We start from the raw sequence: 14,847 nt of genomic DNA, 5'->3' as shown, positions 1-14,847 counted from the left end.
CGCAGCAGCTGAACCTTTTTGGCGTCATGCGCCACTAAGCAACTTTAATAGTAATGAACTGGGCTCCGCCTCCAATGCTGTATCCTGTTCTCTTTATGCAAACATGACCCTTAATGTTTGCCAAGTGATGTGTGGACTCTTACCAACTGTCCTCAGCATAGAGCTCACACACCTGCAGCAGTAGTCTCCTTGCAGTGCTTGTCTCATAAGTAATGCCCCTCCTTAAAACAGGCTGCCGTGACCCGGATTCGAACCGGGGTTGCTGCGGCCACAACGCAGAGTACTAACCACTATACGATCACGGCTGGCCATTGAGTCTGACTGACCTAAAGAGTGTGAAGAAACCAGCCTGCTACACTGACAAGCTAAAATGTCTCTTATAATTCTCAATGATTCTCATTTTTAGCAAAACCAGGTTATTGAACAATAAGCCTATAGGTTTTAAAGAGTGTCCTCTAGGTCAAAATAGCTAGAGCAAAAAAAATGAGTAACCGACAAACAACATGAGGTCACAGACTGATTAAAGCAATTTGACAAACAAAGTTGCTTTTCCCATTCTTTGAACAGTGCTTAACACATTATATTTTACATTTTTAATGTTTTTAAATCCCTATTGTGAAAAAAGTTGCATCTTTTACATGATATATTACTCTCCATACATATTTTATCAGCATCCATTGCGAGGCTACTCTCCATTAACCATGAACACAAATCAATGTGGTGGTAGTCATGAGTGTGTAATGACTCCTTCACAGTATTTCAGAAATGATTATACTATTAATCCAAGCTCATCCAGCTTTGGAGTCAAAGAGATATGCTGCACATTTTCCAGCTTCCCACCTGGGTGTTTCCCAGCAGACACCAGAACTTGGGAAATCTTTTCCTTAAGTTAAATCAGTTATAAACAGCAGTATTCATTTTGAATTAAATCTTCCAAGAGTTTTACAGAGGTGGTGTGTTGAACTGTGAGAATAATAACCTTGTCAATACGGGCTCATGGAGGGTTCTAGTTGCCTGCGGGTAAAATGATTTAACAGCCAACATGACTTTCTCCCACATAACCTTAGGGCATGTAACAGATATAAAAGTGCATAAGAGATTTTTTTAATGCCTTTCCCACTATACATATAAAATATTCTCAGTACTGTGAAACAGCCCAAATCTAACAGTCACAGTGACATTTAATTAGTGACATTGACACTGTTTGTCCCTAAAAGACATCCTAACCTACTGCAGTCACTCCTGAACTGACGGAGGTCAGTCTCACCTGCCTCTGTGAGCTCAGGCCAGTGGCACTGACCTCAATCTTAATAGAGTACTTGTATCTCTCAGTTTTTTTTCTTATCTCAGATGTAGTACAGCCTCACTCCTTGACCCTCTGCAGCTGGCCCACGGGTTGAAGTGTACCGCTGTGTCAACACGGTCATAATTTGTTAAAGAACTCCTGTGACCTTAAAGACTCTGCCAACAAGATATTATATGTGGAACATACATTAGCTGTGAATTCGGCACCATCATCTTAAAAGTGCTCTGTGGGCAAATTTCCCAACTGAACATCACTTCATAAATCTGCTGCTGGATATTATTAGACTTCCTGTATCAGGCGTGACCCCACCTGTCTTTGCTGTATCACTGTGAGAGATGTGCGCTTTATCCACGACTTTACTCCCCGTGCACAGGTGACACCTCATCTCTTGCTTCCCGTCTGTCAGATTGCTTACGTGCCTTTTGGGTGTCATCAACACCAATGAAATGGACGATAGCAGCTGAAAATACTACAGAAACTAAAGGCGAAGATGCAATTGCAAAGAAAAGTGCCATAAAAATATTTTTTTACGATTATCCTTCTAAAGGGTAATACTAACCTTGACTTGTGTGTCCTATGGTCATTTTTCTTGTTGTTTGGTTGTTTTTGCTGCCCTGCTACATTTGTCCGTTATGTTTGATCTTTGATCATATTGGCAGCTGAACCTTTGCTGTTTTTCATGACTTGATACCAATCACTAGGTTGTGGAAAAAACAGATAAATGCATCAAAGACCATGTGGTGGAAAGTAACCACAGTAATGCCTCAAGTGAGGGAGTTCAGGTATCTCGGGGTCTTGTTCACGAGTAAAGGTAGAATGGAGTGTGAGATGGATCGGCGGTTTTGTTGTGGCTTCTGCAGTGATACGGATGCTGTGCCAGACCGTCGTGGTGAAGAAGGAGCTGAGCCAGAAGACTAAGCTTTCGATTTACTGGTCCATCTACGCCCCAACCCTCACCTATGGTCATGAGCTCTGGGTAGTGACCAAAAGAATGAGATTGCGGACACAAGAGGCAGAAGTAAGTTCTCCTCTGTGGGGTGTCTGGGCTCAGCCTTAGAGATAGGGTAAGGAGCTCGGACATCTGGAGGGAGCTTGGAGTAGAGCCACTGCTCCTTCGCGTTGAAAGGGGTCAGTTGAGGTGGTCCGGGCATCTGATCAGGATGCTACGTCCCACTGGTAGGAGGCCCCGGGGCAGATCCAGAACACGCTGGAGGGATTATATAACTCATCTGGCCTGGGAACGCCTCGGAGTTCCCCAGGAGGACCTGGAAAGTATTGCTGGGGAGATGGATGTCTGGGGTGCTGTCCACCACTGTCCAGATTAAATGTCCTTAGTTTGTATCATGCAGTCTGATATTTGGTGTCTCGAAAGTTTTGAGTTTTATTTTGACATTACTGAACCTTGAACCAAAAAGAGTGCATGAATAAAAGGGATCTGCATTACAATCAAAGTTCCCAAAGTAATAAAGTACTCAGTCAGTGTTCCTGAGCCTTTAGGCTGAGCAGCAAGTCAAGAACAGTGCGGAAAAGTGAAATGCAAAAAAAAAGGGCATCATTTCAGATATATGACCAAGAGAAGGGCAGAACTTTCAAACTTTCCCCTGATGTATTCCACGCCCATTCACTTGTCAGATGTGATTAAAAGGCCTCAGCCGTTCCCATACCAGTGATGTACTCGTTCCCTTCCCTCAGGAAACCTGAGTCACATACATTAGCTAAATTGCTGGATTTTTTGGTCTCCTGTGAGCCGGCGAGCAGGCGGAGATCCTCAGGCAGGTTCTTCCAACCGTCCCTCAGTCCCAGTTTGAGACTAAAGGTGACTCGACTTTTTGCTCTTAGGGCCTCCAAACTCTGAAACGCCCAGTTGGGGAATGAGCACTGGCAGATTCAGTGTCTTTTAAATCACTTCTCTTCTTACTTTTATTCATACTAAGTTGTCGGTTAATTTTAATACAGCGAGTATTTCCATTTTCTGCAACTTTATACTTCTACTCCGCTACATTTCAGAGGGAAGTATTTCACTTTTGAATCTGCTCTATTTGTTGGACTGGTGTAGGTACCTTTCAGATTAAGTTTAGATACAAACGTGATTAGTTTACACCAGCGTTAGTTTAATTTTTATTTCATTTTACTAAGTACACAAGTACTTACTTTATTTCAATTAACTAAAATGTTTTTTCATGTCTAATTTTAGCATTGAGTTTAGTTTAAGCTAACTATACAGGAATAAACAGCCCAATAGCATGTAAAATTTTTTAACATGAGCGACATATTGACAAGCAGCAACATCTAAATGCTACTCACATACATTGGTAATAATCATTCAATAATATAATACATGATAAGATAACTCTGAAAGGGAACATTCTGCTGAATAATGAGTATTGTTGCTTTAGATACCTAAAGTACAATTCTGATAGTTTGTGATTTTACTTAAGTAAATGATCTGAGTAACACAGTGTAGTAGGGGCTGACCCTGCTGAAAGGGAAATGGAAAAAAAATAAAGAAATTAATTAATAGACTTTAGCTGTTTTTAAACGTCATAAAATCAAACATTTTTTTAACTTTGAGATTGAGTCTGATGTATTTCATCTATTTTTATGATCACCTTGTTGGCAGTAGTTAAACTTTCCACCACTCAGTGGCGCAACAGCTCCATCTACAAAAACACAGATGGCTTCAATTCTTTCATTAACCATTCTGAGACTGCCATCGCCTCTCTCTTCCTCAGTTTCTGTCTGTCTGTCGCTGTCCTTCCTTGATACTCTGCGATGATCCATAATCACCACTCCGTGCGTCTCCATCAACATCCATCACTCTTTATGGAGTTTCGCAGTCAGGGGCGTGGAGGAGAGAAATCGAGAGTGTGAAAAAAAAACAGCCTTCTAGTCAGGGGCAGAGAGAAGGCTACTCAGCACTCTATTTCCAAATGACCTCCCAGATAGAAAGAATGTGTCCCTGTCCACACATTTTCAATTGCCAGTCTTGGTGTATTAACCCGACACCTTTTGCTCTCCTGTCGGTGGAACCCCACTGACCTGCTCCCTTTATTTGAATAAATCGCTGTCTCATATCAACTTTCACTTTACTTTTTTCTGAACCACGCCATTGCAGTCAGATATTGAATAACATTTAGTTTCATCCAGATACAGGGAGTATGCTCTGCTGGGTTCTGCTCAGCTTTGTTGTCCTTGTTCTTTGCTATGTAGGCCTATGTACATCAACAAAACAGATTCAAATTCCTTCCTGTGTTTGCAAATACTTGGCCACTGAAGGTGATTATGCTTCTGAAATATGTCCACAGATGTGAGGAGGCAGGTGTCATTGTATTTAGAATTAAAGCTGCAATATGTGACATCAAATTTAAAAAACAATTTGGATACGTCATAGATAAAGTATATTAATATAATGCATTGTGATTCTGTTTCTGGGAGGATGTAATGTAATTATCTGGTGGAGAGGCCGGGGCTGAGCTCAGCAGTGAGAGAGCAATCGCAGAGAACAACAAGAAACTATATAACAGTAAAGTTAAATGTTTCTATAGACATAATAACAAAAGATGCAAGTTAAAATCAGCATTGCAGTTTTTAAGGCTCCACACAGCAGCTGGGAGGTTATAATGTGTGTGTATGTGGCACACAGCTACAAATATCCTCCCTACATGTGCCTGACCACTGCTGCAGTTTGATTAAAGCTTAGGTGGTGGTTAGTCACAAAGGTTAGTCACAGCAGCAGGGGAGACAGACCCCGTGGATGTCGGAGAATGACTTCTTCCCTTCTCTAGTATGACGGCTGATCTGTAAGTTGAACTGTATCAGGGGTGCAGTCACACTATATCAAAGGTAAGGAAAAAATTGCTGTTTGTTGTGCTGTGTTAGTCTCACCTCCAACATACTGTAGGTGTGTAACTCAAAAATTCATCACATCAGTCACAGGCAGGCTGCTCTCACTGACAAAATGGCCATATTGGTTGTAAGCAGCTTATTATGGTCATAGACTGTATAACATAATGGATGTAGCTACTGTGACATCACCCATTGGTTTGTGGATAGCCATTTAAAGAATCCAGTTTGGCATTTCAGCCTGCGCCATCTTGGTTTTTTTGGAGCCCAAAGTGATCGTATTTGATTGGTGTGGAGGAGGGAGAGGTGGATCTGACGCATAGACTGTAGCAACACTTTGCAGACAGCCTGTCACTCAAAGTGGTCATGCCTCTAATTATGTGTAGCTTTAGGCATTAATACAATGTTTAACAGATGAGTGATATAAATATTCTTCCCCCATACAGTGGTCAAGAATGTTAGCTATCGAAATTAGCTATAGAGACCAAAATCGTTTTTTGTACCAGGCTGTAAAAATGTTTACTTCTGGTGTAAAGCGGGACGTTTTAACATCTGGGGCTTTAGGGATTGACTAGCTTGTGGAGCCACCCTCAAGTAGCCATTCAGGGAACTGCAGTTGGCACATCTGCTTTGGCTATATTTTTCAGCTCCGGAGACTGTCACTTGAATACGACCCATACTTACATTTACTGTAAGGCAGCGCCATGTAGTGGCCATAGTTATTATAGGAGCAGAGGAGGAAGTGAGGTGACGTACTATAAAAAGCAATTAAGTCCTTGTGATGTTGTATAAAGATGGAAAAAGGCCCTAGGGTGGGTGGATGGGTCAAACAAGCACAGGACTTTCACCCAGGAGACAGGTGTTTATCGCCCATAGACATTGTTGACTTTTAATAGCAATGTAACACAGTATGCTAGTATGTGCAACATACTACAGTAGGTATGTGGCCTATGTGACATTAGGTATGTAACATCTGTCGTATGACATACGTGACATAACATTAGTAGCAAAAAGTCCGATGTGAAAGATTTAGGAGAATATGTTGGCGTGTGTAATATGATTCAGCAAGTACCGTTGTGTTTTTGTTACCTTAGAATGAGCCATTTGTATCTACATAGGGCCCTCATCCATAGAGATCGCCATGTTGCACCAACATCTTTCTACAGTATCCCAAAACAGACAAACCAAGCTCTAGATAGGGCCATTCGCATTTTTGCATGGACCACTGTAGTTAGCAGCCCCTGCACGATGAGCCAATATTGTCGGAAAAACAGATTTTTATCATGAAACTGATTCATTCAGTGTTTTTACTGGTTTTAATCACCTGGTCAGTTTGTTTTGGAGAGGAAGAGATTCGATTCCTGGTAAAAAGCTCCTGAACAACGAACACTGACAGAATTGACGTTAAGTACGTGTTTAAAACTGCGACCCTTAGCACAGTAACCTATGCCATTTTGGAAAGGTCATATGTGTAGTTTTGGAAGTCAGTGGAAATCAACCCATTCTGTCGTAGATATGAGAAAGTGTTGATCATAGCAGTCCTTTACTAATTGGTACATCATACCCATCTTCTGCTGAGATGACAGAGACACCCTCACTGCAGAACATGTGACCAAGTTGGAAATTATTGCAGAAAATGAGCATTCATGAAACCATGTGGAAAAAAAAGGGTCACACAAAACATGTGTTAAGTGTCTTTATTATATATTCAAAAGGTCAGTAATAGAATATGTTGAGGTTTCTGGCTTCATCTGGCTTTTAAAGTAATGTCTTTTGTCATTTGTCATGGATACCTCAAATAAAATCTAACCTATCCTTTGTATGTTCTCAAATACAGACTACATTTTTAATATTACTCTGTTCCACATTATGAAAATCTAAACTTTGAAGAAAACAATGCTTTCTTGCTGCTTCTTAGCCCAGGACCGCATCATCCTGTGCAGTATTTGGGGAGGTGAACTGAGCCTTCCACGATGCAGAGAGTCCTGCCAAGTGTACAGGCGCATTAAAGAATCTCTCTGTGACACGTACACTGTAGAGATAAGGCTGGAAATCATTGGAGTGGTCCTTTAGGCAAGACAGCTTGCATCAGTCAAGCTGTCCGGTGCCCAACATTGGAGGTTCTGGTTGTAGGCTACTGAGCAGCAGCTCTCAGCTGTGAGGGAGTGTAACTTTGTGAGTTAGACGCAGGGTGGGGTGTTGCTGAAAAAAGAGCGAGCGTGTTCACTCAACCTTTTCTGGGTCAATAACACTAAAAAAGCCACCAGTCTCCCTCCTCTCATCTCAATCAAAGCTATTGCATTAGTAATTTAGAGCGGGCGTTAAAAGGAAAATAACTTGCCTCATTTAAATGCTAATTTGTCTTGAGCTGAAGATTCAGTACAATGGCAACAGGTTGGCAGAATATGGAATATATTGTGTGAGAGCTCATAGATCAGACACAAAGACAGTTTCCCGACCACGTTTCCCCATAAAAATCTTTTATTTCTTCATGCATCTTTTGTGGCTCAGCAGTGCTGCATAAATACACAGGAACCAGTGGTCCGCACTGCTGCCGTGACTGAAAATCATTACTGATGCTTCTTTTTTCAATCACACCTTCTCTGTCAGTGGTGACAGTAACCCACGGCTTCTGTAGGCAGGCTGCAATCTGGCAGTCATACTGTACATGATTCTTTTACCATGACGCCACAGAGCGATGGTTTCTTTGCAGTCAATTTTAGGAGCATAATTACACACACATTGCGTGTAGGTGCAAACCTAGTGAGAAACAGCATTGATGAAAAGACAGTATTCTGACTCCAGACCACAAATTTTATTTCAATGAACAACCAATAGGCTTGTACATACAATAGCCACAACTTTGCACATGTATGTTAGCATGTGTTAACATAAATTATGATGCAGCTTACAAGTTTTTTGGCAGCCTGGTCTCACTCCCAGAGCGTCAAAATATGCCACTTGGTTAGCGTCCCCACTGTGTAGCATCTGTGTGAGAGACAGCGGGCGTTCCACCAACTCCAGTGTAAACCCATCCATGCCATTGTTAGACACTCAGAACAATGAACATAGTTTTAAGAGTGTAAAGTCTGCTCAGGGTGGATGGTAGGGGTGCTGGATGGGTCTGACAGACAACAACCATGGTTGTGGTGTTTGTGCCACTCAAAGCTGGGTGTTTTTTAGTTACATCCACAATCTTTTCCTAACAATAACCTAGTAGTTTTTTTGCCCAACCCAACTGCCAACCCCTTCTTACTGCCACTTTGGGGCCATACAAAGTAGAGGATTTTTTTAGTGACACACTGCAAACACCAGACCAGGAGACCGGTGTTTGAGACCAACAAACAACATCGGCTGAGGCGTTTTTGCCACTCATGATCATGTGTTTTCTTAAGACACTCTTCTGCCTTCCCAAGCACATTTGTGCCAATCAAAGCCAAGTGTTTTTTGGTGACATCAGCAATCTGTTTCTAACTATAACCAAGTACTTTTGTTGCCTGAACCTAACTGCCAACCCCTTCTTACCGTTGACCCGTTCTGCATCAAGACACAATGCAAACGGGGTCATTTTAGTAACACTGGGTGCGATGTACCTTACGGGGTGGGTGGTTAACCATTGCTCAGATTTCCTTTGGTTGTACCTCGCCTCCTTTCCTCTTCCCTTCTTTCCCATGTCTGCCATCCTTTTTCGTTCTTAACTTCTTTCCCTCTGTTCTGCCTTTCGTTCTTCCCACCTGCCTGCAATCTTTACGTCATCTGTCTTCCTCCAACACAAAATATTTCAGTTGATTTTTGTCCTTTCCTGTTAGTTCCTTTCTTTCTTTTCTCCTTCCTCCCATAATTCCTTCTTTCCCTCCTTCTTATCTTCCTGTATTGTTTCTTCTCTTTCATAATTATGTCCTTTTTTCCCATCCTTCATCCCTCCTCTCTTCTGCCTCCTGTTCTTCGCACCTGCCTCTCATTCTCATCATTATCTTTCTATATACTTTCATTGATTTTTGTTCAAAACCCTGACATATCCTCCTTTCTTCCTCCCCCCATCATTTCTTCCTTCCGTCCCATCTTTCATGATTCTGGTCTTCCTTCCTTCATCCTTTCCTTCTGGTGATGTTTCGCCCCTCTATTTTTCAATCCTACTTTCCTTTCCTTCATCCTTCATTCCTCCCATTATTTGTTCTTTGCTTCCTCCCTTCTTCTCCTCCTTCCTTTCTTCTCATCAGCTCGCCTTTGATTTTTGCTCAAAATCCCTTTATAAACCCTTCTTCCTTTCTTTCCTTCTCTCTTTCCTCCATGTGATTAAACAATCCCCCCCCCCCCCCCCACACACACACACACGTACACACACACACACACCGAGGATATCTGTCTAATGCTGCCACTCTCCCACAGTCTCCCACACTCTTCTTTTTAATTTCTCCCATCTCTCCCTCTTTACCCCGCTCTCTCACTGTCTATCTGAATCTTTAACCTCTTTCAATCTGTCTCTCTGTGTCATCCTCCGTCTCTGTCACTATTTCTCTCTCTCCGTCACTCGCCATCCGCCTCGCTCCATCTCTCTCATTCTCTGTCGCTCTGCAGCCACCCTCGCTCTGTCTCTTTGTGATTGAGCGAGTTGAGAAGTTGGCTGGATACCCTTCTACTGTCCTCCAAGGTTAACCACATACACACACACACACACACACACACACACACTGACCTCTCTGTTTATATCATTGGCTCTCATAGACCTTTCAGCTCTTTTTTTTTATTTGACATGCTTGGCTTAATGTATGGCCAACATCTATTACAACCCAATTACCTTTTGTAAGTGAGTGTGCAGGTGTGTGTTTGCATGTTTGTATGCATATGTGTATGTAGGTGAGGGAGAGTATGTGTGCCTTGCTCATTTAGACTGCGGACCATATGAATTTCCATTATGCAGAGTTGACAAGGAAATGGCCCAATTTTTAATTGGCGGGGATTTGCCTGTGACACAAGGTCATTGGCTAATAATATGTCAATTATGTGTTGCCCAGCTGAGAGGGAGAGAAGGGAAGTAGAAAAGTAGAGGAGAGCAGAGGATGGACATAGCCTCATTTGACTTGTCAGCTATCTATCCCAGTAGTGATCTCAGACACCAACCCCCCCTCCAAGCACACACACACACACACACACACACACACGCAGGGCAAAGTCACCTCCAGGCACAACAGCAGGAACTCTTCAAAGCACCAGTCAACTCTCTTTCTTGAGCTCTCCTTCCTCCCTCTATTTTGTCCACATGCACTCTCAGGTTAAGACGGCTGTTTAATATAGGCTGCTGAGGAGATACAGCGTGATGTGGGTTTTCAATTTCATGGTTACCTGTTAATGCAGCTTCATCTATATTAACCCAGATCACTGAATCATCCTTAAAAGTACCCCAATTACATCAATATATCTTCATAAACAAAAAATATTGCATGTACTTAATGTTGTATGTACATAACATGAAGTTCTGTACTTAACATAAAGTTACGGAGGTTCGGTTTAGGCAAGTAAAGTTACATAGGTTAGGTCTAGGAACATAAACATGTGATGATGATTCCTAAAATAACTCACTTGGTTCATTTGGTTTCACAAGGTTCACTGGTCTCCTTGGGGAAAGTCCTGTGTGTGTTTGACCCACTCACCACCCCAACCTGCCTCCTTACATGGACTTTCGGTCTTTACACTACTTCCGTCTTTACTCTTGACAGTGCATTCGTCACATTGTCGCAGCCTTCCTGATTACGTGGGTTATACACGAGTTACTGGCTCATGATTACGTGGGTTTTACACTAATTGTGGTGCATTACTTCTCATAGGTATACGTACGAACACTGCATGAGAACAGACTGAATAAATACCTTTTTTTCATCTCTGTCTCTTTTCTGTCTTGTTCTGTTTGTTATTTCTCTAAACAGGCATTTATTTCCCCCATTATCAATATTTATTTGTGAAAACAAGTGAATTTGGAATCTGTGCATGTACCTTTCCTCAAAACCTGGTCTTGGTCTCCCGCTTTGCTTTGTGCTTTGAGAGCAGGAACCCAAAGGACATCCTTGTTTTCACTGTTTTTGTCCAGAGGCAAAGTATCATAGTAGTATCTGTTGGGAACAAGGTGACTGTAGCTGAACACCTCGACAAAAACCTTGATCTCTGACTTCTTGTGTGTCTTCTTATCTGCTTGTGGTCACCTCAAGGTAGATGCCTTCAATGGGTGGATGGTTGTAAGGGCAGTCAGTCATGCCATCTGTGTTCTTGATGATGACACCTTTGCTTTTTCTTTCTCTCTTTATTCCGTCTCTATCTCTCCACCTTTGCACCGGTAAATGTCTAGTCCACTGGCCACTGGTCTGATAGAGAGGTAATGCATCATCTGTCCACAAGAAAGATGGTCACATCCATGTCTCCATAGCCACCTCGCCTGTGTCTCCGTACAAGGAAATGTCGACATATCAATGTTAGTAGTCCAGTTGACGTTCTATATTTGATAGAAATCCAGACATGTCTTGCCTTTTTTTAGCCGTAAAGTAGAGTGAAGACATGTAACAGTAGGTGGGAGCAAAACATCAATGCGGCACATTCAATGTTAGAAATAAAGGAAGAAGAAGAAATAAATCCAGGTCGTGCCAAAAACTCTCTCCATCACACTTTTACACTTTAACTTTTACATCAAAAAGTGAACTTCTTTCCACAAACTATAACTGTTCACATTAGAAATATGCATTAAAAACAAACACACTCATGTTTTCCGTCTTTACTCTGTTTCCTTCCTCTTTATTTTTCGGTGCTGCAGCTCTTTCGCCCCGCTGAGCTTTCACTGAGATGTGACTTCAACACTTTCACAGACCGCTGGCGTCCATACTGTATCTATGAGTGTAAAGCTTCGATTGTTTCTCTCTTCATCTCTCCTCCTACTCTCCCCTTCACTTCCTTCTCCCCCCCTTCCCCTCTCTCATCCTCAGCCCAGCTTCACGTCTTTTACTCCTCACCTTGTTTCTCTACATCTCACACTACTTTTTTCTCCTTCCTTTTTATTTTCCCTTCTCTCTCTCACCCTCTCCTCTTCTCTCCTCTCCCAATCTTTTCATCACGACATGTGTGTCAATTTGGATGAATTGGCTCTTGTTGCTGTGGTGATGCCGTAACGGGTGGATCATGGAGGGAAGGCGCGATGGAGGGCCGAAGGGACAGATGCACCGAGCGAGAGATAGTGGAGGAGAGATGGAGAGACATCTGATGTTCTCTCGCTGGGGCAGCCATGAGTGTAGTTACAATCTGTAAACACACACACACACACGCACACATACACACACACACACACACACACACCCACACACACACACACACACACACACACACACACACACACACACACATGCACAGTGGGGAAATGAACACAGGGGAAATCTGTGCCCTCTCAAACAGAGAAAATTAACACAACAGGAAATTGGTTTTTGCTTTTTGTGCATCTATGACAGTATATCCTTTGATGAATGATAAATAAATGATATGTGTAATTTATTTAGTTAGGAATGATGGATAGGATAAGGACTGAATGGGAGTGAAATAAGTAAAGAAACTTTAATTCTTAAAAGAACTGTTTGACAATTTGAGAAATTCACCTCATCGTCTTTTTGTGTTGGGAGTTAGATGAGAAGATTGACACTTTTATTTCTTCACAGTGAATATGAAGCTACAGCCAGCAGACGGTTAGCTTAGCTTAGCACAAAGACTGGAAATACAGGGAAACAACTCGCCTGGTTAGGTCTGAGGGTAATAAAATCTGCCTACCAGCACCTCTAAGGTTCACTGAGTAATGTGCAGGACTATTTCTTGGATGGGGATAGTAACTTCCTGGAGACTCTGTGGTTTCCTGGCAACTGTATACTGTAGTCTACTGTATTGATTAGGCTACACAAATGAGACTTAAATTATTATTAGTGAGCTTTAGAGGCAGTAGTAGGTGGATTTTTCAACCTTTGGACAGAGCTAGGTTAGCTGCTGGCTTTAGCCATTTGCTGCCTTTAAATGGAACTTGCAAGCTTGTGGTTATGAGATAGGAGGTCGTGTACACAAGAGACTGAATCACTGTGACATCGCACGAACAGCAACAATCACTTCTGGGTCCGTAACTGGCAATTGATTTCAGTTGCGTAGACGTGAGAAATCAGCAAACTTGTTGTCATTTTCAGCTGTAACTGTAACATTTAAAGATATGTTTTTATTTTATGTACTTTATATTGCTTTGCTAGCGTCTTTGATAAACCAAATCTATCGACACAGAAGCTAAACAATGTACCATTGTGGATGGGGGCCACTGCAAATGTATTTTAGCCACCTAAAATGATCCATATCAGTTTACGTTAGGACTAACTAATCGGGGCAGCAAAAGACAGGCAGCTCTGGTATACTGCGAAGTAAGATGACGGCTTTGAGATAACTGCTTCAGTTTTCCGTCAGAAAACTAATATTGATTTTCTTTAGGTGGCTAAAACCTGACCAGTTAAGGCAGCATTTGTATTTTATATTCGTGACGCGGGGGGTTTTCTACCTGGAAGTTATCGTAAACAAACAATGTGATTTGGTTGATATGCTTGGTGTTTAAGCGGTTGAGTTTTGAATGGCATCATAAATGTCACTGTCAGCATCTAGAAGCCACATAGGCTAACAATTTAGTGAGCTAGCAAGTGGGTTATGTAACAAAGGAAAACAAGGAAGCCGCAGGGACTATCAACATTATTCTCGGACATATTGTAAAATTATGAAGAAAAAACTATTAAAATTGTAATATATTAATCTAATATCCACTGAAAAATTATTTCAGATAACGTCAGTAAAAGCGCCACAACTCATGAACTCTGAGCTTTCCAAAAATTTGCCCTTAGAAGGTTGCCAATACCACAAGAGGTGGGCATTCATACATACACAACCCCATTTGAAAGCAGCAATATACTTGGTGTACTATCATTAGAGTTGCGTTTCCTAAAATGTCAAACTACTCATTTAAGCTCTAACAAACAACACAGCACACAACACACATATGTAAAAACACACACAGTTTTGTCTTTTTTTTCGTCTTTGTCTTTTCACACTCTTGCAAGACTCTGACAGACTGTTCAGGCAACCATGCCAACCGAGAGATCAAACGCCATGGCAACAAGTGGTTTCTGTGATCACCGCGGATATGGTGAGACAGCTGACCACTTTGTAGTGTCCGTTTGCATGTACTTTTGTGTGTGTGTGTGTGTGTGTGTGTGTGTGAGTGATTCCAACCAGGTTTGTTGTACAATAATGTGAAAGTGTATATGAATGATAGTGTTTTCTTTTGAGTGTGTTCATAGAAAGAAAAGAAAAATTATACGTATGTGTGTCTTCATTCTAGCGTATATAACTGTGTGTGAGTGTACGTGTGTGTGTGTTTGTGTTTTTCGTGTGTCCACATGTGTGACTGTCTGCGGCTGAGTGTCTCCCCAGGCTCTTTTCTGATAGACCACTACTGGATGTTGTGGAGATGAAAGGGATGCTGGGAACTCATCTCACGCTATGAATCCTGGGTAAGTAGCGTGTGATGTGAGTACATCCTCATCACTCAGTGAAAGAAGGCTTTCATCCCTTATCCGTTCCCTCTATCAATATCCACTCGTTCTGTCTACTCTCTTCGTCCTCGCCCCCATTTCTTTCTTCTCTCCCTT

General features: G+C 41.9%; 1 non-coding gene across 1 annotated transcript; it reads right to left on the bottom strand.

Annotated features, from left to right (window-relative positions):
* Window positions 1-233: 233 nt before the first annotated feature.
* Window positions 234-305, bottom strand: trnah-gug (transfer RNA histidin (anticodon GUG)). Its single transcript has one exon. It is a non-coding gene; the product is annotated as a tRNA-His (tRNA).
* Between the last annotated feature and the right edge of the window lie 14,542 nt (window positions 306-14,847).

Source organism: Epinephelus moara, chromosome 22 (assembly GCF_006386435.1).
Source record: "Epinephelus moara isolate mb chromosome 22, YSFRI_EMoa_1.0, whole genome shotgun sequence".
In the NCBI taxonomy this organism is placed as follows: domain Eukaryota; kingdom Metazoa; phylum Chordata; class Actinopteri; order Perciformes; family Serranidae; genus Epinephelus; species Epinephelus moara.
Note: the sequence above shows the minus strand (reverse complement) of the source record. Positions and strands in the feature narration are given on the sequence as shown.